The sequence below is a fragment of the Meles meles genome, chromosome 4 (genome assembly GCF_922984935.1).
Source record: "Meles meles chromosome 4, mMelMel3.1 paternal haplotype, whole genome shotgun sequence".
NCBI lineage: Eukaryota > Metazoa > Chordata > Mammalia > Carnivora > Mustelidae > Meles > Meles meles.
In genome coordinates, this window is record NC_060069.1 from 89,032,148 (window position 1) to 89,056,807 (window position 24,660).

At 35.0% G+C, this 24,660-nt stretch overlaps 1 long non-coding RNA gene across 1 annotated transcript in view; it reads right to left on the reverse strand.

Moving 5' to 3' along the window:
* Window positions 1-8,999: 8,999 nt before the first annotated feature.
* Window positions 9,000-24,660, reverse strand: part of LOC123939662 — a 124,255-nt gene continuing 108,594 nt past the window's right edge. Inside the window, exon 3 of the long non-coding RNA XR_006817948.1 lies at window positions 9,000-9,037. This is a non-coding gene — a long non-coding RNA (uncharacterized LOC123939662). The remainder of the gene's footprint in view (window positions 9,038-24,660) is intronic.

The following is a 24,660-nucleotide window of genomic DNA, read 5'->3' on the forward strand; positions in this document are numbered from 1 at the left end:
ATGGATGTGTGTGTATATGTTTACATATATTTTTAATATTAGGAAAAATCTTTCCTCAAAAAATTGTTTTTCTTTCTGAAGGGCCTTACCCAGAATGGCTATGAGGAGGAGGAAAGCTTTGGAGATAAGCACTTTCACATTCATTATCTCATTTTTGCATGAAATGAGTTTTAGGTAAAGACATTTGCTTTTCTAAAGCAAAGCATGCAGTAGATGTTTAGCAGATTTTATGCATAGTACAGGACAAAACTTCATTCTTTCTCGCAATTGTATAAGCATGACTTGCATTCTTTATCCTTCTTTTAAACAGAAGCCTGCAGGTGCTGATATTACAAGGTATGTTTTCTTTTCTTTTTTTTTTAAGATTTTTTATTTATTATTTAATTGACAGACAGAGATCACAAGTAGGCAGAGAGGCAGGCAGAGAGAGAGGAAGGGAAGCAGTCTCCCCGCCGAGCAGAGAGCCCGATGTGGGGCTTGATCCCAGGACTCTGGGATCATGACCTGAGCCGAAGGCAGGGGCTTTAACCCACTGAGCCACCCAGGAGTCCCACAAGATACGTTTCCTATAAACTGATGGAACTGATCTTCAAAATAAATAATAACATGTTTATTTATATAATTTTTTATTTTCCTTTACAATAAAAGGATTCCTATTTGGTTTCCTTTGTTAGTTTTTAACACTTTGTACATACATAGCCCAACAATTCCCAGTGTGGCCCAAGGACCCCTGGGAGACCCTAAGATCATTTTAGGGATCAAGAGATCCTCATTTTCCCAATGACATATCCACATGAGGCCAGATTTTCTTCAAGCACTTCACCTAAACAAAATACCTCAACAGACTCAATACAGAAGCAGAGTTGCGAACCTATTTCTTCAGTTCTAACAGACATTGAAGATATTGCAAAAAGTTTAAAAAAATGATGCTATTCCCACTAATTTTTTTAAAATTTTGGATAATATAGTTACCTTCTAAGGATGTTATTTATTTCAATGCGTAATGGTTTATTAACATCATTTTAAAGTAAATCGATACCATATGATTATATTCATATGTGGAATTTAAAAAAAAAACAAAAAAGAATAAACAAATAGAAAGTAAAATTAGAGAATAAACTGATGTTTGTTGCCAGAGGGAAGGATGCTAGACGAATGGGCAAAATGGGTGAAGAGGAGAGGGAAATACAGCTTTCCAGTTATGGAATGAATGTCATGGAAATAAAAGGGACAGGGCAGAGAATATGGTCAATGATACTGTAACAGCACTGTACGATGACAGGTGGCAATTACACTTGCAGGGAGTATACATAACATACAGAGAAGTTAAATCACTGTGTTGTACTCTTAATGTACAATGCATGCCACGTAAACTCAAATAAATAAATGAAATGAATCAATACAAAAATATGTTTTAAACTTTTCAGTGTTAATTTCTAGTGTGATAAATATTGATATGTAGGATCTGCAGAAACAAAAGCCTTTAGAGTCCTCAATTATTTTTAAGAGTATAAGTGGGTCTTAATGTTCATATCAGCAATGGCCACAGTCGCCAAACTATGGAAAGAACCAAGATGCCCTTCAACGGATGAATGGATAAAGAGGATATGGTCCATATATGCAATGGAGTAATATGCCTCCATCAGAAGGGATGAATACCCAACTTTTGTAGCAACATGGATGGGACTAGAAGAGATTATGCTGAGTGAAATAAGTCAAGCAGAGAGAGTCAATTATCATATGGTTTCATATACTTGTGGAGCATAAGGAATAACACGGAGGACATTGGGAGATGGAGACGAGAAGTGAGTTGGGGGAAATCGGAGGGGGAGACAAACCATGAGAGACTGTGGACTCTGAGGAACAAACAGAATTTTGAAACAGAGGGGGGTGGGGGGATGGGTGAGCCTGGTGGTGGGTATTATGGAGGGCACGTATTGCATGGAGCACTGAGTGTGGTGCATAAACAATGAATTCTGGAACACTGAAAAGAAATAAAATAAAATAAAATGAAAAAAAAAGGGGGGCACCTGGATGGCTCAGTGGGTTGAGCCTCTGCCTTCGGCTCGGGTCAGGATCTCAGGGTCCTGGGAAGGAGCCTCGCATTGGGTTCTCTGCTCAGCGGGGAGCCTTTCTCCCCCTCTCTCTCTCCGCCTGCCTCTCTGTCTGCTTGTGATCTCTCTCTCTCTCTCTCTCTGTCAAATAAATAAATAAAATCTTAAAAAAAAAAAAAGAGTATAAGGGGGTCCTGAGTCCAAAAGCTTGAAAACCACTATTTCACTTGACTAGTACTTACTCTTATAATCTCACCCTCATTTCCATTGCTATTCTTATCTCCCAGTACTCCACTGCACACATTCTGTGATCCCACTTAGATCTCTCTTTCCAGACCTAATTCTCTTAAATCATTTATAAGCTATGGTCCTTGCCATCAAAGAAGTAGAGTCTGGTGGGGAGAAATAAACATTATTCCAAATAACTGGCATGAAAAAAAGACAATGATAACTGTCTCAAGAAACATGCAAAGAATGTGTTTGTGGTAGAGAGGGACAGTGACCCACACAATGTCCATGTTCCTTTTCCTCTTAAACCAGACTCCAGTTTTATACTGGCTCACAGTGTTCTCAGCCATTGTTGTAGTTAGGTATGGCTTTGTTAAATAAATTGGCTTGCAGCTGATGTGGCCATTGGACATTCCAATGAATGAAAACCATTGACTTAAAGGCCTTGGCAAGCTCTTGATAGAAGCACATTCCTTCTATCCTTTCCCTCCTGTTTTCTATTGCCTGAAACTGGAGCAAAATGGTTAGCGCTCCAACAACCACTCTAAATGATAAGAGAATCTAAGATGGAAGCTAGGAAAGTGCAAAAAAATCAAAGGAGTCTGAGTTTTTGATGATTGCAGAATCGTGAAAGTAAATATCTATTTTGCTTGGGCTATTGGCAAGGGAAGGGAGATTTCTATTATATAAAGTTAAGTCTGATTCTAAATGATATGATGCTCTTGGAAATTAAGAAAAAAAAATGGAATGGTTCCACTGGGTGTTTTTAGTAGCATTTGAGCCAAATCTTGAAGAATGAACAGGATTTTTTTCATGTGGGCAAAGCCAGAGAAATCCATGGGGAAGAGTTCAAAGAAGTTGTGCTCACATTAGATCACATTTTACAGAAGGGAACACAGCAGCTCCTTCCTTTGACTTTGCATACCCCTTTCTCAATTAAAAGGCTATGACTTTTTGTATCTACGTCAAAATCAGCTTTCTCATAATGGTCTTCCCTCTTGACACTCACCTACAACTCCTACAGCATCAAATGCCCACTCATCATAGGAAATCTTGCATCATTTGCTATTCGATGATTTGGGTTTTTTTTTTTTTATGTCTTGTCTCATAATATAGATAATAGGCTTTCTGATGTCAGAGAGTGGTTTTTAAATCCCTAATTTACTTTCATAGTCTTCGCACATCTTACAAGCTCAATCATAAAAATGCATAATTTTCAACCCTCCTCAAAATGTCTCAATAGAGTGGTCTGGCCTGGCTTGCATGTTGAGCATTTGGGTAGACATGAGTAAATACATGAATAGCAATTCTATAGTGTCAAATAGCTTAAGTTTTCATATCCACTGTTTTACAATAACTTTGTGAATTAGGTATTATCCATATGCTTTTTTATTCAACAAAATTTATTTTGCTTTCACTGTTACTCTGGGCTTAAGACCTACTGGAGAAGTAGTACTAAGCATGTATATAATTACAATACAGTGGAGAGGTACTAATACAGAAGCCAGGATAAGGTACCAGGAGGCTTAAGAGACAGAAAATATAGCAGCTGCTCCAAAGAGGGAGTGGTAGGTGAATCAAGCTCTAAAGAATGAAAAGTACCTGGAAAGTCATGAAGAAAGGGCACTACAGACACAACGAACACCATGTGTAAAGCACATAGACCTGAAACAACATGGCTCATTTGAGGAATAGCAAATAATTTAGGGTAGTTGAAGGGCAGAGGAAGTTTGGAGGGAATTTAAAGTGAGACTGGAGAGTTAGCTGGAGCCTGAAAATGAAAGGCATTGTGTACCAGCTGGAGCATTTCTGTTGTATCTTGCAGGCAAAGAAAAGGTGTTAAAGGATTGTAGGCAAGGGAGCTCAGCCATACACTTCACAATTTGGGAAGTTAATTCTGAATGCGGTGTCACAAATTATCCAGGTAAGTAACAATAAAAAATTCATGAGAAGTTATGACACATAACAGAGCAAAGTAGTATTGAGTTGCCAAGCACAGAGGCATGTGATTCTGCAGCTGATTTTGCACATAAAAAATTAACTGAGGTGTTAGCAATACAATTAAATGCAGCAACATACATAAGAGTTTTCAAGATTTCAAAACAACTATATTCCTGCCTCTCAAAAAAGGAAGTGAGAGGCAGAGACTCTCCGATTCACAAAATGCCAATATCTGTTAACAAATCATGTATGTTTCCTGTTTTTTTTTCTATTTTTAGATTGATTTGTTTATTTGTCCTTGCAGTCCCTTAAAACTGAGAACCAACTATTTACAGTCTTCACTTACAAGCTGACAAAAATTGAATAAACATATTTTCCTTTCTCAATTGCTTTTTTCGTATTTCTTCTTTCAAAATATAAAAATGACACTTGTATCTATTTCAAATGCCAGCAATTTTACTTACGTTAGGCAGCAATAACATTAATCAAATAGAAAAGAATATCTTACTTTTTTCACTCCATAAATATTCAAAGGTATTTTACAATTTTTTACCCATAAATGTAGCTTAGTGCACCATGAGAATTTATTCAAGAGACTGGATAAAATGAATTAACTGTCTAAGTAAACCAGTGAGGCAAAGTAGAGGTTAGGTCTTTTCTTTGCCAAAAACTGTTTCTATACTAACACACTAATGTACTTTTTGGGAAAATGCCAAAGATGATGCCATAGACCATTTTCTTTTTCAACGCATATGTTTCTCCAAAAAAAAAAAAAAAAAGGTTACACTATTAACATGTAGAAGTAGTCTCTTTGCCTCACAGAAATGAAAAAAAGCCCACCATATAGTGTGATACTGTAGGTTTTTGAGAAACATATGGATGATTTTTAGCCAATTGTGACCTAGGGCAAGTTGCTTGACCTCATGGAGCCTGTTCTTATAACAACAGAGTGGGGATAATATATATTAAAAATTAAATAATATATTCTATATTAAGTGTTTAACAGTGCCTGCCATAGAGTAAGTATTCAATACAGAGAGCTATTACTTTTATTATTAATATTTCTATTACAAAAATGCTTTACTTGTTTTTCTTCCGCCTGCTGGGAAATGAAGCCCTCCCTATTGGGGAGAAATTCCACTTACCAGGAAACTCTGGCAATCCACCATTTCATTTATCAAAACTGTTGTGCAAAGGTGTGCTATGTCATAGTAGTTAAGAAATCTACTATCTTAGGGGCACCTGGGTGCCTCAGTAGGTTGAGTGTCTGCCTTGGGCTGAGGTCATGCTCCTAGAGTCTGGGGCTGGAGCCCTGCATCCAGCCCTGCATCCAGCCCCCTCATCAAGCCCCACATGGGGCTCCTGGGTCAGTGAGGAGCCTGCTTCACCCTCTCCCTCTGCCCCTCCCCAGCTTGTGCATTCCTGTGCTCTCTCTCTCAAATAAATAAACAAAAATTTTTAAAAGAAGAAAGAAACAATGAATCTTTGAACACTACATCAAAAACTAATGATGTGTTGCATGTTGACTAACATAACACAATTAAAAAAAGAAGAAGAAAGAGATCTACTACCTTAAAATCTCATCACTGGTTTTTGTGCAAATTTGTGACTTATCTCCAAAATCAGTTTAAGGTGAACTTAGACTGTAAATACCCACTGGAGTATAAGCAAATTATCACACACACACACACACACAAGTCCTAGACCCTAAGCTTTGGGAAATATCCAAAATGACTTTTTAGGGGCAACAGTACTCACAGATAACCAAACATACATGGATAAGGAAAAATATATATATATGACTAAGAACCAGAAGGAAAAAGAGGTTACATATCGACATTAGCACAGCTTATAACATGACCATCTTTACTGTGCATAAAGAAATCAACAATAAGCTCAAAAATACCAACAGAGCATAGGAAGCTAGACAAAGTGACAAAGGAGATTTGAAAGACAACCAAGTATTGTTTGAAGGACTAAATAATACAATAATGTGCAGCACAGTAAAACATAAAATATAAAATAATTATAAAAATTCAATACAATAAAATAAAATGTAAAAAATAAAATTTTAAAATATGCCCAGTGGACATGTTTGGGAGCAAACCAGGACCAGGAATAGCAGGTGTCAAAAGCTGAAAAAGAAGGTAAGTCAAGAGAAAATATCCAGATAAGTAAAAGTACAGATGAAAATGTGAAAAAAAAAGAAGAGAATATAAAAGACAAGAAGGATTTAGTGAAAAATTCTAGAAAGAAATGGTATTTCTAAATGTGTATGCACCTAATTATATGGCCTCAAAAAAAAAAAAAAAAGTAAATATTGACCATACCAAAAGAAGGGACAAATTTGTACTTATAGTGGGAGATTGTGATATCTCTCTCTTAGCTGTTGGTAGAATCAACAGAAAAAATAAGTAAAGCCATAAAATTTAAAATACAATGAACAAAATGGACCTATGAACATTATATGCTACACTGTAGAATACATTTTTTTCAAGCACACATGAAACATTTAGAAAACTGACTATACGTTGTGCCATAAAGTATATGTCAACAAATAAAGGATTGAAATCTCAGAGAAAGTTGGAAAGAACCACAAAGTAACTTCTGGGATTTTAACATTGTTTTACAGCTTACCCTAGGTGGTACTAACATGAACAGTTACTTTAAAATACTTTGTTAAGCTATTATAGTTATGTTTTATCCACACTTTTTTGTATGTCATTAATATTGTACACTATTTTGAAATAGATCTGAACCATACAACGTATGGCTATCTGATCACAATGCACTTATGTCATGGACATTGGGGAGGGGAGACGAACCATAAGAGACTATGGACTCTGAAAAACAACCTGAGGGTTTTGAGGGGTCAGGGGTGGGAGGTTGGGGGAACAGGTGGTGGGTAATGGGGAGGGCACGTTTTGCATGGAGCACTGGGTGTTGTGCAAAAAGAATGAATACTGTTACGCTGAAAAAATAAATAAAATGGAAAAAAAAAATCAATCAGAAAATGACAACTAGAAAATTCCCCATATCTTCTGAAATTAAACAATGTATTCTAAACATCACATGGGCCAAAGAAATATCATTTAAAAATTAGAAAATGTGTTGAATTGTGCAATCACAAATGTTATATAGCAAAACTCACAGGATGAATCTAAAGCAACATATAAAATGTTATTAGCAAGAAATATATATAATAGAAAAGAGAAACATTGAAAATTAATGAACTAATTTTAAACACCTATGTGAAGTAATTATAAAAACCAAAAGATAAAATCAAAGAAATATAAAGAAGGAAATGAAAATAAGTGTAAAAATTAATAAAATGTTTTTAAAGCATAAAATAGAAGGACACCTGGGTGGTTCAGTTGGTTAAGTATCCCTCTTTTGGCTTAGGTCGTGATCTCAGAATCATAAGCTCAAGCCCCATCTGGGCTCCACACTCAATGGGGAGCCTGCTTGAGATTCTTTCCCTCTGCTCCTCTTTCCTTCTCTCAGATAAATAAATAAATCTTAAAAATGAAATGAAATGAAATAAAACATAAAAAAGAGATCAAGAAGACTAAAGTTATATGTTTGAAAAGACAAATCCTGTGGTAAGAGAGATCAAGAAGCGAGAGGGAGAGAGGGAGGGAGAAAATGGAGGGACAGTGGGAGGGAGGGGGAAAGAATATTAGAAATGAATAGGACAAATCACTGCAGACACTGCAGACATGAAACAGATAGAAAGAAGATGACTGTGAACAAATTTATAAATTCCTAGAAAAGTGTATCTTTGACGTGCCTGGGTGGCTTAGTCAGTTAAGCTTCTGGCTCCTGGTTTGGACTCCATGGTGATCTCTGGGTGGTGAGATCAAGCCTTGCTTCAGGTTTCATGCTCAGCGCAGAGTCGGCTTAGGATTCTTTCCCGCACCCCCCCACCCTCTGCTCCTCTCCTGCTCACACATGCATGCTCTCTGTCTCTAATAAATAAGTAAATAAAATCTTTTTTTAAAAAGTGTATCTGTAACAAAATGTAACTCAGGAAGAAATGGAAAACTTAAATCTTCTAAAAATTGAATCAAATGTTATACTTTTCCCACAAGGAAAACTATAGGTCCAGATGGCTTTATGAATGAGTTTACCAAGCAGTCATTGAAGAACCAATTCCAGACCGTTATGGACTGAGCTGTGCACCCCTTGCCCCACAAATTTTATATGTTGAAGCCCTACTGCCCCTTCCATGTGATGATGAAGACTTTGGGAGGTAATTAGGTTTAGATGAGGTTATGAGAGTGAGACCCTAAGGATGAGATTATATGCTCTAAATTACGAGTTTTTTAACCAAAGAAGAACCTCTCTCCCTTTCCCCACCCTCCCCCTACCTCTTTCCCTCCCTCTCTTTCTTGAGGACAGAGTGAGAAGACAGCCATCTACAAGCCAGTAATGGTGAATCTTCACCATAATACAAACATACTGCACCTCTATCTCAGATGCTCAACCTTAAGAATTATGAGAAAATACACTTCTGTGCTTAAGCCACCAATCTATGGGGATTTTTTTTAATGGCAGCATGAGTAGGCTAAGACAAAGACTTGCACAATTTTTTTTCAGAGAATAGAGAAAAATGTTATATTCTACAATTCATTTTATAACCCATTAATACCAAATCTGGGGGTACCTGGGTGGCTCAGTCCTTAAGAGTCTGCCTTCAGCTCAGGTCATGATCCCAGGGTCCTGCATCCGGCTCCCTGCTCCACGGATGCCTCCTTCTCCCTCGGCCTCTGCTGTTCCCCCTGCTTGTGTTCCTTCTCTTGCTGTGTCTCTCTCTGTCAAATAAATAAAATCTTTTTTTAAAAAAAGTACCAAATCTGAAGGATAGCATGAGGAAGGAAAATTAAAAGTTTCGAGTCTTACTGTGAATGCAAAAATTCTTTTTAAAGAAGGTATCAAACCTGGTTAAATGCATTCCCCCCTAATGGCCAAAAATCTGACCTGCTATTTCCTTGAATGAAGCTATTTCAGTGAACATCAACAACTGCCAAAATGATTTTTAAAAAAGGTTATCAAGTCAAATCCATTACAATACAAAGAGGGTAATATATTATGGCCAACTTTATTTTATCCCATAAAGAAATGTTGGCTTAACGTTTTTTTTAAAAAAAATAAATATAATTCACTACTATATCAAGTTTTAAAAATGGGGTAAATATATCATTAACTCCATAAATGCAGAGAAAGCACTAATAAAATTCAAAATCCATTGATGATAAGAATTTGTACACACTAGGAACAGAAGTGAGTCTTCTTACCCTGATAAGGGGTACTTACAAAAAACCCATAGCAAACATTGTATTAAATGATAAAGCTTTGAAACCTTTCTCTTTAGTTGAAGAAAAAGGTAAAAATGTCTGCTGTCAGAATTTCTATTCATTATTTTAAAGGAAATCCTAGCCTGGAGTACCAAAAGGAAAAGAAATAGTGAGTTTCAGTCCTGAAAGGAAAAAAATCGAATTTTCATTGTTAACAGCTGACAAAATTAAATGTATAGAAAATCCAAAATATTCCATAGGTTAATTATTTGAGTTAATTAAAGAGTTTAGAAAAGTTCTCAGATTTAAATCAATATACAGAAATCAATTTAATTTGTATATAAAAGCAACAAATATATATAAAATAAAATGCTGAACATTCCATTTAAAACAGAATAAAAAGGACGTATGGGTGGTTTAGTTAGTTAAGCATCTGCCTTCAGCTCAGGTCATGCATGATCCCAGGGTTCTGGGATCAAGTCTCTTCTGTCTCCTTACTTAGTAGGAAGCCTGCTTCTCCCTCTGTCTATAGCTCCCCCTTCTTGTGCTCTCCCTCTCTCTCTCTCTCTCTGACAAATAAGTACAATCTTTAAAAAATAAATAAATAAAAATATCAAGTATCTAGAATTAAATCAAAAGTTGTACAAAACCTCTATAGGGAAAGTTACCCCCCCCCCAAAATTATTAAACCTTTTGGGATACATTAAAGAAATTTTAAAGAGTAATATGCCATAAAATGTCCCTTTTAATAATGATGATGATAATCTAACATACCTGTGAAGCACCACATTAAGAGTTGCTTAAAAATTGGATATCCATATTGGGGAAAAAAAAATTGAACCCATGAATCACACTATACACAAAAATAATTTCCAAGTAGTTTAAATATCTAAAGTTGAACAACAAAATTGAAAGATATTTAAAGGATAGTATAAGAGAATACCTTTTGACCTCAGGGTAGGCAATACTTTAAGACACAAAGCCTTAGCTATAAAGAACAAGATTAATAAATTTGACTTCATTAAAACAGATTTCTTCTGCTTATCCAAAAATATCAAGACAAATCCATGTAAGAAATGGGCAGAAGACATGAGTAGAAATTTTCCAGAGAAGACATCCAGATGACTTGCAGACACATGATCTGCATCATGTGTCTGATGCATCATCAGGGAAATTCAAATCAAAACCATATGAGATACCACCTCACACCTGTGAGAATGGCTAAAATTAATGATGTAATAAACAATAGATGCTTGTGAGGATCCAGAGAAAGAAGAATCTTCTTGCACTGTTGGTGGGAATGAAAACTGGTGCAACCACTCTGGAAGATGCTTTGGAGTTTCCTCAAAAAGTTAAAAAATAGAACTGCCCTATGATCCAACAACAGCACTACTATGTATTTACCCAAAGGATAAAAAAATGTGGATTTGAAGAGGTACATGCACACTGATGTTTATAGCAGCATTATCAACAATAGCCAAACTATGGAGAGAGCCCAAATGTCCACTGACTGATGAATGGATAAAGAAGTTGTGGTATGTATATACAGTGGAATATTACCCAGCCATAAAAAAGAATGCGATCTTGCCATTTGCAATGATGTGGTTGGAGCTAGAGTGTATTTTGCTGTCTGAAATAATCCGGTCAGAGAAAAACAAGTACCATATGATCTCACTCATACATGAGTTTAGGAAAGAAAACAGATGAACATATAGTAGGAAGGAAAACAAAAAAAGGAGAGAGGGAAACAAGCCATAAGAGACTCTTAACAATAGAGAACAAACTGAAGGTTGATGGAGGGAAGTGGGTTGGGGGGAGCTAGATGGGTGAAGGGTATTAAAGAGGGCACTTGTTTGATGAACACTGGGTGTTGTATGTAAGAGATGAATCACAAAATTCTACTCCAGAAGTTAATATTGCACTGTACATTAACTAAAATTTAAATAAATTTTAAACCCCTCCCCAAAAAGCAAGACAGTTAAAGAAAAATTCAGAGTGGGAAAAGACACTTGTAACATAAGTGACAAATGTTTAGAATTCAATCAGATTAAATTCTTTGGAAATGCCAATTGAAAGTTAAATGAGATAAACTATGTGCTCTCTCTTTCTCTCTCAAATAAATAAATAAATAAATAAATAAATAAATAAATAAAAATCTTCTAAAGAAATCTTTAACACTAAAAGAATTTGCAGTATCTGGGAACATTCATACACTATGATGGGAATGTAAAGTCGTATATCACATCAAAATGCAGTTTCCTATACCTACTCATGCTAAAGACACTGTACAATATGATCTAGAAATTTTTACTCTTACTCTCTGTTCACTAGAGAGACTAAAGTGATCATGTATGAGAGGCATATACAAGAATGTTCACATTAGCAATATTCTGAATAACTAAATACTAGAAATAAAGATCCCTCAGCGGTATAATGGATGAGAAAAATGTACTAATAAAATAAATGAACTAGAGCTATTCACCGTACCATGAAAGAATTCATAAATATAATATTGAGCAAAAGAAGCAAAATACAAGCATTCTATTTATTTTGACAAAGGTTGTAGTTGCATGTTTGTTTAATAATTATTCATCAAATATATGTAACTATTGAATGCACTTTTCTGAAAGTGTGTTACATTTTACAGCAGAAAATATTAAAAGAAAGGAAGAGAGGGAGAAGGGAAAAAAGAAAAGGGACAGAAAAAAAAAGGGGGAAATTGGATTCAAAAATTTCTATTTGAAAATTAGTATAAAGTTTATAAGGTACATAAAAATATATTCTAGTACCCTCATAAAGGTAGTATACAGTTGAAAATGAAATTTTAGGAGCTAAATACACTTACAAATATTTAGTTTTTAATATTAATTACAGACAAATATTTCGTTTCCTTTTGCCATTCAAGTTGATGCAAAACCTAAAGGGTATTTGATGAATCCCTGAAACAACCAAATACAAATATTTATGGATTCAAAAAATGTTGAACACTTAATATTCTGTGAGGAGTTGTACTAGATTCTGAGGATACAGAGAGACAAAGCATAAGCCCTGTTCTTAAGAACTGTACGTCTATTAGGGGAAATGGACCAGAAAAATAATAACAATAATAATATATTTTAAAAGGTGGATGTTTTGGGATAATAAATCAAGAGATTACTGGAGGGAAAAAGATGTCTGGTAAATGCCTATTACTCAAAGACTTAACTCTTCAATATTGCAAAATAAATGTGAGGAAGAGAGAATAGGAAAGTCCCCATATTCTTATCATATATGAATATTATTTTATGCCTGTAACATACAACATCTCAGTAAATGTAAGGCAGTTGTTATTTTAAACAAGAAAAGCCAAGTTAGAAAGATCAATTACATTATCTAGCCCAAGGTAATTTAGCTAGTAAATGGCAAACACAAGAGTTAAACACAAATCTGTCTGACCAAATATGTACCAAAGTTCACACATATGCATACAAGTCAGGAAATGAAACTATGTAAATAAAACCTCATTAATTTTTATTCTTTTAGGACTAGATAACAACTGATAAAGAAATTGGTAGACGCACACATGAACACACACACACACACACATACACACACACACACAAACTTTCACAAGGAAAAACACCCAAGAAGTTACATGATGGAATATTTACAACTAAAAGGAATATGGGATGGGGTTCCTGGGTGGCTCAGTTGGTTGAGCAATCAGCTCTTGATCTTGGCTTGATCTGGGTTTTGATTTCATAATTATGAGTTCAAGCCCCATGTTGGGCTCCACACTGGGTATGGAACCTACTTTAAAAAAAAAAAAAAAAAGAATATGGAACTTCTACTTCAGTTAATGGTAGAGTAATTTGGAAACATTTTGCCACTAAAAATAACTAAAAAACCAGATTTCATATCTTACAAATATTTTACATCTTTATGATCTTTTAAAAGTACTGAAGAACAATACTTACTTTGTAGGTAAGATTCAAAAAGGTAATTCTGGCCCTGGGATTGTCCTTCCCAATCCTGAAGACGAAGGAAATCAGCTGAGCTACACTTTTGGTGACACTTAGGACAAGAGACAATACCTAGAGTCCAGGGTTTATGAAGGGTGAAGATTTTGACAATTTAACTCTCACTTAGATGGAGACTCAAAGAGCTGTACTCTAGGAGTTACATCTGAAGTAAGCCAGTTCTAAATGGAGAGCTGCCCATCTTCAAGTTCTTTCTGCATCACAGAATATATCAAACTCTTAATTTGGATTTAATTTGGATTAAAGTGGCCATGAATGGCTAGTGCTTCCATGTGCCAGTAAAAGGCAAAGAAAATCCTCTTTGGATGGAGGAAGACATCAACCACAAACATATACTACAAGTACAGGCATACTTGGAGATACTTTGGGTTCAGTTTCAGGCCATCACAATAAAGCAAATAAAGCAATACAGTGAGCCAATATTTTGACTACCTAGTGCATATATAAGTAATATTTATACAATAGTCTATTAAGTATGAAATGACATTATGTCTAAAAAACCAACATAATATCTTAATTAAAAAATACTTTATTGCTAAAATAAGGCTAGCCAACATCTGAGTTTTCAGCAAGTTGTAATCACTGATCACAGATCACTATAACAGAGTAATAACTGAAAAATTTGAAATAATAATAAAAAGCCTGAAAGTTTGGAAAGTTTGTTATAAATAATCAAAATGGGGCACCTGAGTGGCTCAGTGGGTTAAAGCCTCTGCCTTTGGCTCAGGTCATGGTCTCAGGGTCCTGAGATCAAGACCCACGTCGGGCTCTCTGCTCAGCAGGGAGCCTCGTTCCTCCTCTCTCTCTCTGCCTGCCTCTCTACCTATTTGTGATATCTGTCTGTAAAATAAATAAATAAAATCTTTTAAAAAAATAATAAATAAATAATCAAAATGTCACACAGAGACACAAAATGAGTAAATGTAATTGGGAAAATGATACCAATGGTCTTACTTGATAAAAAGTTATCACAAACCTAAAGCATGAAAAAGTGGGGCTTGACAAATCAAGGTATGTCTGCAGCTTTTCAAACACAATAATCAACATAAAATCAAAGATAACTAGACACATGTGAAGACATAAAACTATTTGGTAACTACTATCTTTGTCATTTCTAAAACTAAAATTAGAATTCCATGGGAAAAAAACACAAAGGTAGATCATAAGTCTTGCTGGTAGCTTGAGTGTCAAAGAAAACCATGAAGAATATCATCAAGGCCTTCAGACAGCACTTCATCTTCTGTTAATTCAGCTTAATTAAACTTGTGTTCATTTAACTCATTCAAATTACATGTCAATTAATGAACAGAATATTTAACAAATTACTGATTTTTTTTTTTTTTGGCTAGTTCACTAACAAATGCCAATCAGAAAAATCACTGATTTGTAGTCCTTAAGTCCTTAAAATTCTTCTATCATTCCACCCATATAACAATTAGCTTCCTTCCAACTCCAAAGTCTGTTTATATTGGCCTGTTGTTTTAGTCTCATCATCAAAGCCTCTATGTCACTCTATTTTCATGCAAAACCAGTAGTCGATCTTTTCACCAAGGATCTAGACTAAACAGTCCAACCTCTTTGGGAAAGAAGTGTTATGGTATAATTAGAATAAGATATATTATCAACACGGACATAATAAAAACCGCAAGTGGAAAAAACTTGGAGAATAATTTTACCAATAAAATATGAGAAATTTTCGATACGGTGCAGAAATATTAAAATGTAGATTTACTCAGTAGTTTCATTACATCATATGTAATGTAACCATTTACTTCAAACTGATTCATTTTTACTTTGAGTAGAATTTCTCTTCAATGGAGTTGCCATTCAAAAAAAAAAAACAAGATCTAGAGTTTACTAAATGTTTTTTTCTAAAAAATTGAGCGGTAATTATTTATCTAGAATAAATATAGAATTATTTGTTTACTAATGAAACTTACATACTTTGCAACATAGTAGTGAATTTCTTCATATTGAATGAAACCTACTATTATGCTGCATTGGAGGTTTTATTAATAAATAATATGAAATTGTATAAAAAGTTTTTGAAAATTGTGATTTCACTTTCTGCTGTTTTTATTTTTTTACAAGATAATGAATGTTTAATCTGCATTGTTTGCAAAGATGTAACAGCTGAAAGACCCTAAGCTCAAAAACAGGAAAATCCTCTACAACTTCCATATTGCTTCAAGGTATACAGATTAGTATGAGCCTTGTTATTAAAACTAAACTTTGGTTAGGGGCGATTGATCAAAAAATAAGTTGTATTTATAACCTTCTTTAGCACGTAACCATCCTTCAAAGCTGAATTCAATACTTTAACAGTGTGAGATATTTACTCTTATTTATCAAAAATAAATTCCCAAGATAAAAGAATGAATAAACAAATTAGGCAATAAAATATATTACTTTACTTTCATTATGGGGACTTTTACTAGAGACATTATAGTAATGAAAAGAATAATGTATCAGTGTTACTTTGGGAAATGAGACAAAACAATAAACTAAATTTCATAGAAACTAAATTTTTAAAAAAAGATCTGGTTGTAATCTATTAGTATCCCATAATACAACATGACCTGTGTTTAAATCATTATCTGAACAAATACCACATACATCATAAATCTTTCAATTTAGTTTACCTTTTGTATCATTTGGGACACAAAACTGATTTTTTCAACCCATAAAAATTTTATTAATAAGGGGCGCCTGGGTGGCTCAGTGGGTTAAGCCTCTGCCTTCAGCTCAGGTCATGATCTCAGGGTCCTGGGATCGAGCCCCATATCTGGCTCTCTGCTTAGCGGGGAGCCTGCTTCCCCCCCTCTCCATGCCTGCCTCTCTGCCTACTTGTGATCTCTGTCAAATAAATAACTAAAATCTTTAAAAAAAAAAATTTATTAATAAAATGGCTTACCTCATCATCTCCGTGGGAACACTGAGGGCTGGTGAGGGTGGTAAGAGCATGTGAGCAAGTATCTTAATTCTATGAAGTTCACTTTCATTTAATGTAGAAAATAAAGTTATTATAGCTCCACCGTTTAAGAAGGATTTGTTTTACAAAATTAAAATTGGGATGTGTTTTGTGGATTTTTAAACATATACTCATTGTCCAGTTCAAACAGAAGAGTATAACAAAGAATATTAAAACACCACCTGGAATCCCACTAACAAGGAAAGTTTACTCAAAATTTTGGGGAACATGATTCCAAACTCTCTCAATACATACAGATGTAATTTTTAATGGGCTTAATCTAAATGCTATGTTTTAATCTACATAATACACTCAAAAACATTTTATAGAGAACTTTTCTTGTCAATAAGCATAAATATGCAATATCATTTTTAATAATCAAACTTTTCTATTACATGAATATGTCATAATATGACCAACATGATTATTTATTTGCCAGCAATTATGATACTTCCATTCCTATATTTAAATCATTTTTGTACACTTATCCAGTCACTGCCTGAGAATAAATTTCAACAAGTAAATTTGTTGGATTGAAGGGTGAGCAAAAGTTAAATTTTAATAGCGTCAAAGAGGTTAAACTAATTTACATGTTCTGCAGCTCCAGAGACTACTTATTTTGCTTTACCTTTCTAATATCAGTTCTTTAAAATATCTATATTAAATTTTTTTTCTAAACTAGCAGCCAAAATTTTCTTATTACTTTGAGTGTTTTCTTCTATAGAAAGGTTGAACACCTTTTTGTATTGCCCATCTGCATTTCTTCTCCTGAAGTCTTAAAATGAATCTTTAATGCAAATTTTGCTTATACAATTCTGAAATTTAATTTTAAAAAGTACTACAGAAGTGGTACACAAATCTGACCTTAATGGAATAGCACAACTACGTATCAGTGAAACATATGCCTAGACCATAGTTGCACCTGATTGCCCTATAAACTCTGTTTTGAATCAGTTACTTACAAATTAGCTTATTTTATTCACACGTCTTCACCACTAACTTGACAGGCAATTTTTAAAGAGAAGAAATGTGTGACTCTATTTTCAACTTTTTTTTTTTTAAGTATTTCACAATTGAAAGCATCCCCCTCAGTATTTCTATAAAGGTTTTTTACTACATTTTCCTTTACAATGCCATAAAACTGTCTCTCTTGTCTATGCTTCCCACTTCATGAGTAATATTAACAGCCAAATTGACAGTTACAGTGTCCCTAAATCCATCTTTTCATCTATCTCAAGCTGGAGTCAGACAGCAAGAAAAGATGTATTTTTCCCATTCCCATGTCATCTGGGTAATCTGTAGCGCTGCTCACCCTCACGTATCTATGTGCACTTCTAGGAACTGCTAATGAACCTATTTCCTCCAAAGGGCAAATGTTCTCCTGCTTCAAGACCTGAAATGACCCTGTCCTAGCCACACCCCAGACAAGGTCCTGATAGTTCCTGGATGTCTCCTATTTAGCCAATAGCTAGAATTTTTACATCTTTTAAAGGGCAGGCACTATTTATAGGGTTTTTGGACTACTAACAACTATTTTTAGTTTCAGCCATTTAAAAATAATTCTGCCTCATCTGAGGAAATGAACAAAAAGAGCATTCTCATACAGAGGCAGAGCCCTGGACTTCTCTCATTTGTCTCTTTCTACCCCAGACAGAAGAAGCGAACTCAGCTTCTCCAGATTTCCGAAGATAATGCTTCTGGAAAGCCATGAGAAAATCAGAACTCACAGAGGAAAATCCCATTCACCTGCCATTGTCGTCTGTGTCACTACTTGAAGTCTCTAGCTCTGGGCTTAATTGCCACCTGGGGCTCCTTTGTTATAGGAGGAAAAAAAAACATGTAGAATAGTCTCCTCCCTTTCCAAAATCCCATTCTAACTAGAACATGCCAGTTTTAGCAGACATCTTTTTTCTGAAACAAAGTAAATATCTATTCCAAAGTTTGCCTTCCATTCACCAACTCTGGGAAAAGAGAGGTAAAAAGATTCACTACACAGTATACATTCTGTTAAAATTTGGTTTTTAAAGCACAGTTTCTACTCTCTAAGTCTCTATTCTTTTTCCTTTTCTCTACTTATTTATATTGAGGTAAACATCTATCTTAGTTGGATTTATTTTATTTCAAATTTATTCAATTTAATGTGTAATTCAAAATATTATTCTTTTTTTTTTTCTCATAGCCAGGGAATGGAAATTCTACATGGATAAAAAAAGTTGGATAATAAAATTGTGAATAACTACTAACCCTCACGTCAGAAATAAACTTTAAAATATTAATTACTTAACTAAAATTAACATATAAAAATCCATTAACTGTGGTTCTTCGTTGAATTGCCTAGCTACTTCATGAGAAATGTTTCTCTAGAGAAGAGGGAAAAGAATAGTTTCTTCATAATATGAAGAAAAGCCTGATTACTGAGTTCTAAGAACATGAATGTTCATTTTGACTTCATAGAATGCTATACTGTGTCTGTTTATTCATGTGGCTTAGTTTAATTGCTAATTCAACGTTGTTTCTTAGGTACTTAAAATTCAGTAATGAAGACTCACATAATGAAGTATTATGTAGACTAATTAATGAGTATATAATGCCACATAAAGTTATTGCAAATGCCAACTGTTATCATCATACATGTCAGACTTAATTTTGCTTCTGAATCCACTGAGCTGAGTACCTAATTCTATATTCACGACTTCATTTAGTATGGCAATGGCCCACAGTTCTACCCTAGCATCACAGTGTAGGAACCTATTTAGCAGAAAATCAGAAAGACAAGCTAGAGTTTGAAAAAGGAAAACCATACATTTACTTTAAATGATAGTTCCGTCATTTACTAGCTCTCTGATCTTGCCTAACCCCCTTGAAAGTCAGTGGCACAAGTTTTTAAATGAGAGTAGTAATAGTCTCCTATTCAACAAACGTTGCCTAAGTACATATCATGTTCTAACTACTGGTACAGGCACGGAGAGGTACAAAAGCAGACACAACACAGCCTATGCCTCAAGGAAGCAAGAGGGAGGTAGAGTGTGTTAAGTGGCATGATGAAGACAAGGACTAGTTATTACAGAAGTCTTTTGAAAATTCAACTCATAACACTGTGAAGAAATTAAGTTAAATATTGTTTATAGAGAAACTGGCAGAATGCTTAGCACATACTAGATACTAAGAAATATTCATTTGTCTTTTCTTTTTTTAAAGCTATGTGGGATTACCCAGAAAAATGACACTACATATTAAGTACTGATTGTGTCCAAGTTCAGATAGTAGTGTAGCCATTATGAACATGAGTTCCTTAAAGGAGAGGTATTATCTTCTTTACCACTGATAACTCTTCTATGCTTTAGTAATTTAGGACAAGAGAAAAAACTTTCACTGTTTGATCTGGTTACCTCTCAGGTATACAGACAGTGAAGAATTAATTTCACACTTCATTCATTTAATATTCTTGACTTTTCTGGTAACATGTATGTTATCATTATACTTTTTTTTAATTGTGGTAAAACACAAACTGTATAAAATTTACCAGCTTAATCATTTTTAACTGTACAATTCAGTAGTGCTAAGTATATCCACATCGTTGTGCAATCTGTCTCCAGGACACTTTTCTTTTTTTTTTTTTTTTAAGATTTTATTTATTTATTTGACAGAGATCACAAGTAGATAGAGAGGCAGGCAGAGAGAGAGAGAAGGAAGCAGGCTCCCTGCTGAGCAGAGAGCCCGATGCGGGACTCGATCCCAGGACCCCGAGATCATGACCTGAGCCGAAGGCAGCGACTTAACCCACTGAGCCACCCAGGCGCCCTTTTTTTTTTTTTAAAAAAAAGATTTTATTTATTTATGTGATAGAGATCACAAGTAGGCATAGAGGCAGGCAGAGAGAGAGAGAGGAGGAAGCAGGCTCCCTGATGAGCGGAGAGCCCGATGCGGGGCTCGATTCCAGGACCCCGGGATCATGACCCGAGCCAAAGGCAGAGGCTTTAACCCACTGAGCCACCCAGGCGCCCCCAGAACACTTTTCATTTGCAAAACTGAAACTCCGTACTCATTAAACAACTCCCCATAGCCCCTTCCCCCATTCCTTAGCAACCACCATTCTATTTTCTGTATCTATAAGTTTGACTATTCTAGATATCTCACATAGCAAAATCACACAGTATTTGTCTTTTTGTAACTGGCTTATCTCACTTAGCATAATGTCCTAAAGGTTCATCCACATAGCAGGTGTCAGAATTTTCTTCCATCTTTTTTAACAGGGATAGGTTAATTTTTAATTTTTTAATAAAAATGTATATACTTAGGATGTACAGTGATAATTTGATATATATCAAATATATATTTATATATAAATTATATGTATAAATATTAATATATACTATGTATACTATGATATTATAATAATATATAAATATATATAAATAAGTAAATATTCAATATGATATATAAATGTATATTCAAATATATATCAAAATGGTTATTATAATCAAGCTAATTAACATATCTTCCCCTGACAGTTACCATTTTTTTGTGTGTGGTGAGAGTCCCCAAATCTCCACTCAGCAAATTTTCCATATTCAATACAGTATGATTAACTATAGTCATCATGCTATACCTTGGATCTCTAGACTTATTCATCCTACATATCTGCAACTCTGTATCCTTGGACTAACATCTCCATTTCCCCAACCTTACCACTACTGATAATCACCATTCTTCTCTCTTCACCTGTGTATTTGACTTTTTAGAATTCATGTATTAATGGAATCATGCATTATTTTTCTTTCTGTGTCTGACTTATTTCACTAAGAACAATATTCTCTAGGTTCATGCATGTTACTGCAAATGACAGACTCTCCTTTTTTAAGGCTGAATAGTATATATAAGTTTACGTATATTTGTGTATATATATAATTATGCATATGTGTGTATATATGTACATTTATATATATGTGTGCATATATCTATTTCTTTATCCATTCATCTGTTGACAGACCAGTTATTTCTGTTTCTTGGCTTTTATGACTAATGCTACAAGAAACATGGGAGCACAGATACCTCTTCAAGGTACTGATTTCATTTCCTTTGGGGATATACACAGAAGAGGAGCTGCTGGACCATATGATAGTTCTATTTTTAATTTTTTGATGAATCTCTAATAGCTCTACCGATGTACATTCCCACCAACAGTGTGCAAGGGTTCCCTTTGCCCCACACCCTTGCCAACACTTATTATCTCTTGTCTTTCTGATAACAGTCATCTCGATGGATGTGAGGTAATATCTCATTGTGTTTTTGTGTTTACCTGATGATTAGTATGTTGAGCACATTCTCATATGCCTGTTGGTCAATTATATGTTTTCTTTGGAAGAATTTCCTTTATTTTCAATGCTGAATAGTATTCCACTTATTTACTATAAATTAATAACAATAATTAATAATATCATAAGACCTAGCAATTCTGTTTCTAGGTATTTACCCAGGAAAAATAAATGTACATGTTCTTAAGACACCCTTATAAGTGATATTTAGAAGAATTAAAAATTGTAAAATTGGGCTAGAGAGAGAAGGGTATAGGCTTGGTGCGTGCTAATTCTCATCCATCATGCTGGGAGGACAACTGATGTCTTTTTTTTTTTTTTTAAGATTTTATTTATTTATTTGACAGAGAGAGATCACAAGTAGGCAGAGAGGCAGGCAGAGAGAGTGAGAGGGAAGCAGGCTCCCTGCCGAGCAGAGAGCCCGATGTGGGACTCGATCCCAGGACCCTGAGATCATGACCTGAGCCGAAGGCAGCGGCTTAAACCACTGAGCCACCCAGGCGCCCCGACAACTGATGTCTTAACTGGATAAATAAAGAATTAGAGGTGTCTCCATTTTATTTGGTACTAATGGAGCTGACTAACAGAAGAATCTAAACAGAAGCACTTAAAAATGTTGTCTCTAGGAATTAGGATTGAAGGCAGAGAAGGGTGGAGCAGAAAACAAGTATTTTTTTTAATTATGTGTTCTTTATTATTTGAGTATTTTTTTATCCAGTCAGCATATCACTTTGATTAAGAATGTTAAAATCAAGAAGACTAAATACATTTCTCTAAAATAATATGTAATTATGTATTACTTTTCCAAACAATCTCATCAGTAAACCAAAAATGTGTGTGTGTGTGTATATTATATAAAGAATTTACTTTTTTTAAGATTTTATTTATTTGTCAAAGAAAGAGAGACAGAGCACAAGCAGGAGGAGCAGCAGCCTGAGGGAGAAGTAGGCTCCCCTCTGAGCAAGGAACCCAATGTGGGACTTCACCCCAGGACCCTGGGATCACGACTTGAGCCAAAGGCAGATGCTTAACCAACTGAGCCACCCAGGCATTCCAAGATTGTATTTTTAAGTAATCTCTACACCCAACACAGGGCTCGAACTCACAACCCCAAAATCAAGAATCACACACCACCAACAGAACCAACCAGGCACCCCGAGGATATATTTTTTAAATGTTAAATAAAATTATTCACATTGAGTTTTCAGCTGCACCTGAGATATAAATCAGAAATAATTATTTATGAGTGTGTCTATGTATTTAAACTTGTACTAGGCACCATACGGTGGAGTAATTATAGAATCCAACATAATCCCTTCAAGGAGCTCACTTTTTGGAACAGAGACTATTTTAAGCAAATATAAGAATGCTTTCTGAGCAACAATCTCAACCAAGGTGACTGATGTCAAGGAAGAACAAACTTCCTCTTAACCTGAAAGGATAAGTAAGGCAAGTTTCTTTTCCCATCAAAAACAAGCCAAGACTAGAAGAGAAGGAAAATGGGTTCCAGGTGAGAATGCGCTAAGGGAGTTTTATATGACACAAAGGAAAGCAGAACACATTTATTTTCCTTTCCTCCCAGCTGTTCTAATGGCAAAAAGTGCTGCTGTCCTACCATATACATCTGCTTACAGACTGGCATCTGCAGATGATTGCCTCCAGGTGTTTGCCTGAAGGAAGAGCCTGAAAGTCGGTGCAAGCTGGAAGCCTGGCCTCCAGGAGCAGATGCTGGACTGCAGGTTTCTGCAGACTTCTGCAGATATATTTTGAGAAATAAAGTTGAGATCGAGTTCTGAAAAACAGGGATGGCATACATTAAGAACTTAGAGATTACGTTTAGGACATTACATATTTACATATTTAGTACTTTATATTTTTTTTTATCAAATTTCTGTGTGATTCGTGAATAAAAACCTTGGGTTCTATTTCTCCTCAAAGAGAAGAGTTTTCAAAGAGAAAACAGTCCACCACTTCGCCAGACATTTTCTATTTGCCGTGACAAACCAGTCTAGATGGTAAAAACTTAGATTCCAAAGGGGCAAAATCCACATAAAATGAAGCAACTGTGGGGCGCCTGGGTGGCTCAGTGGATTAAGCCGCTGCCTTCGGCTCAGGTCATGATCTCAGGGTCCTGGGATTGAGTCCCACATCGGGCTCTCTGCTCTGTGGGGAGCCTGCTTCCTCCTCTCTCTCTGCCTGCCTCTCTGCCTACTTGTGATCTCTCTCTGTCAAATAAATAAATAAAATCTTAAAAAAAAAAAAATGAAGCAACTGTGGTGAACTCAAAGACTGGATAGTGATGGATAGTGATAAGGAGCACTACAATGTATTTTTCATGAGGGACTTGTTCCTTCAGTTAAAAAAAAAAAAAAAAAAAAAAAAAACAGAAGGAAGAATCCAAGCATCCTACTTGCAAACATCTGAGTCAGCTTACTTCTTAAAAAATATTTCTCCAAAGACCACTTTTGAAATGGCCTGGATTAAGCTGGAGAGAATAAAGCTGAATAGATTATTAAATTTTCTATTAAATAGAGATGAATGGTATTTATTTCTGCATCCTGGTTGTCCCCATGAGGGTGCTTTTCTACTATCTTTCTATTGTGTCACATGTTCTAGTAGAGTTAATTAATCAAAAATCACAGTGGTAGTCAAATTCTGACTTTGTTTCAGAATATCAATTATATGTCTGTATACTCACGGCCACACAATTAAAAAAAAAAAGCAAACTATCACAAAAGAATAAAGATGTGTGTCTGCTTTTATGCTTCTTCCCTAATGAGCTTTAGACATGTTTGATATTCAGTTCCAGATATTACTTTTTCTTTCATTTATTTA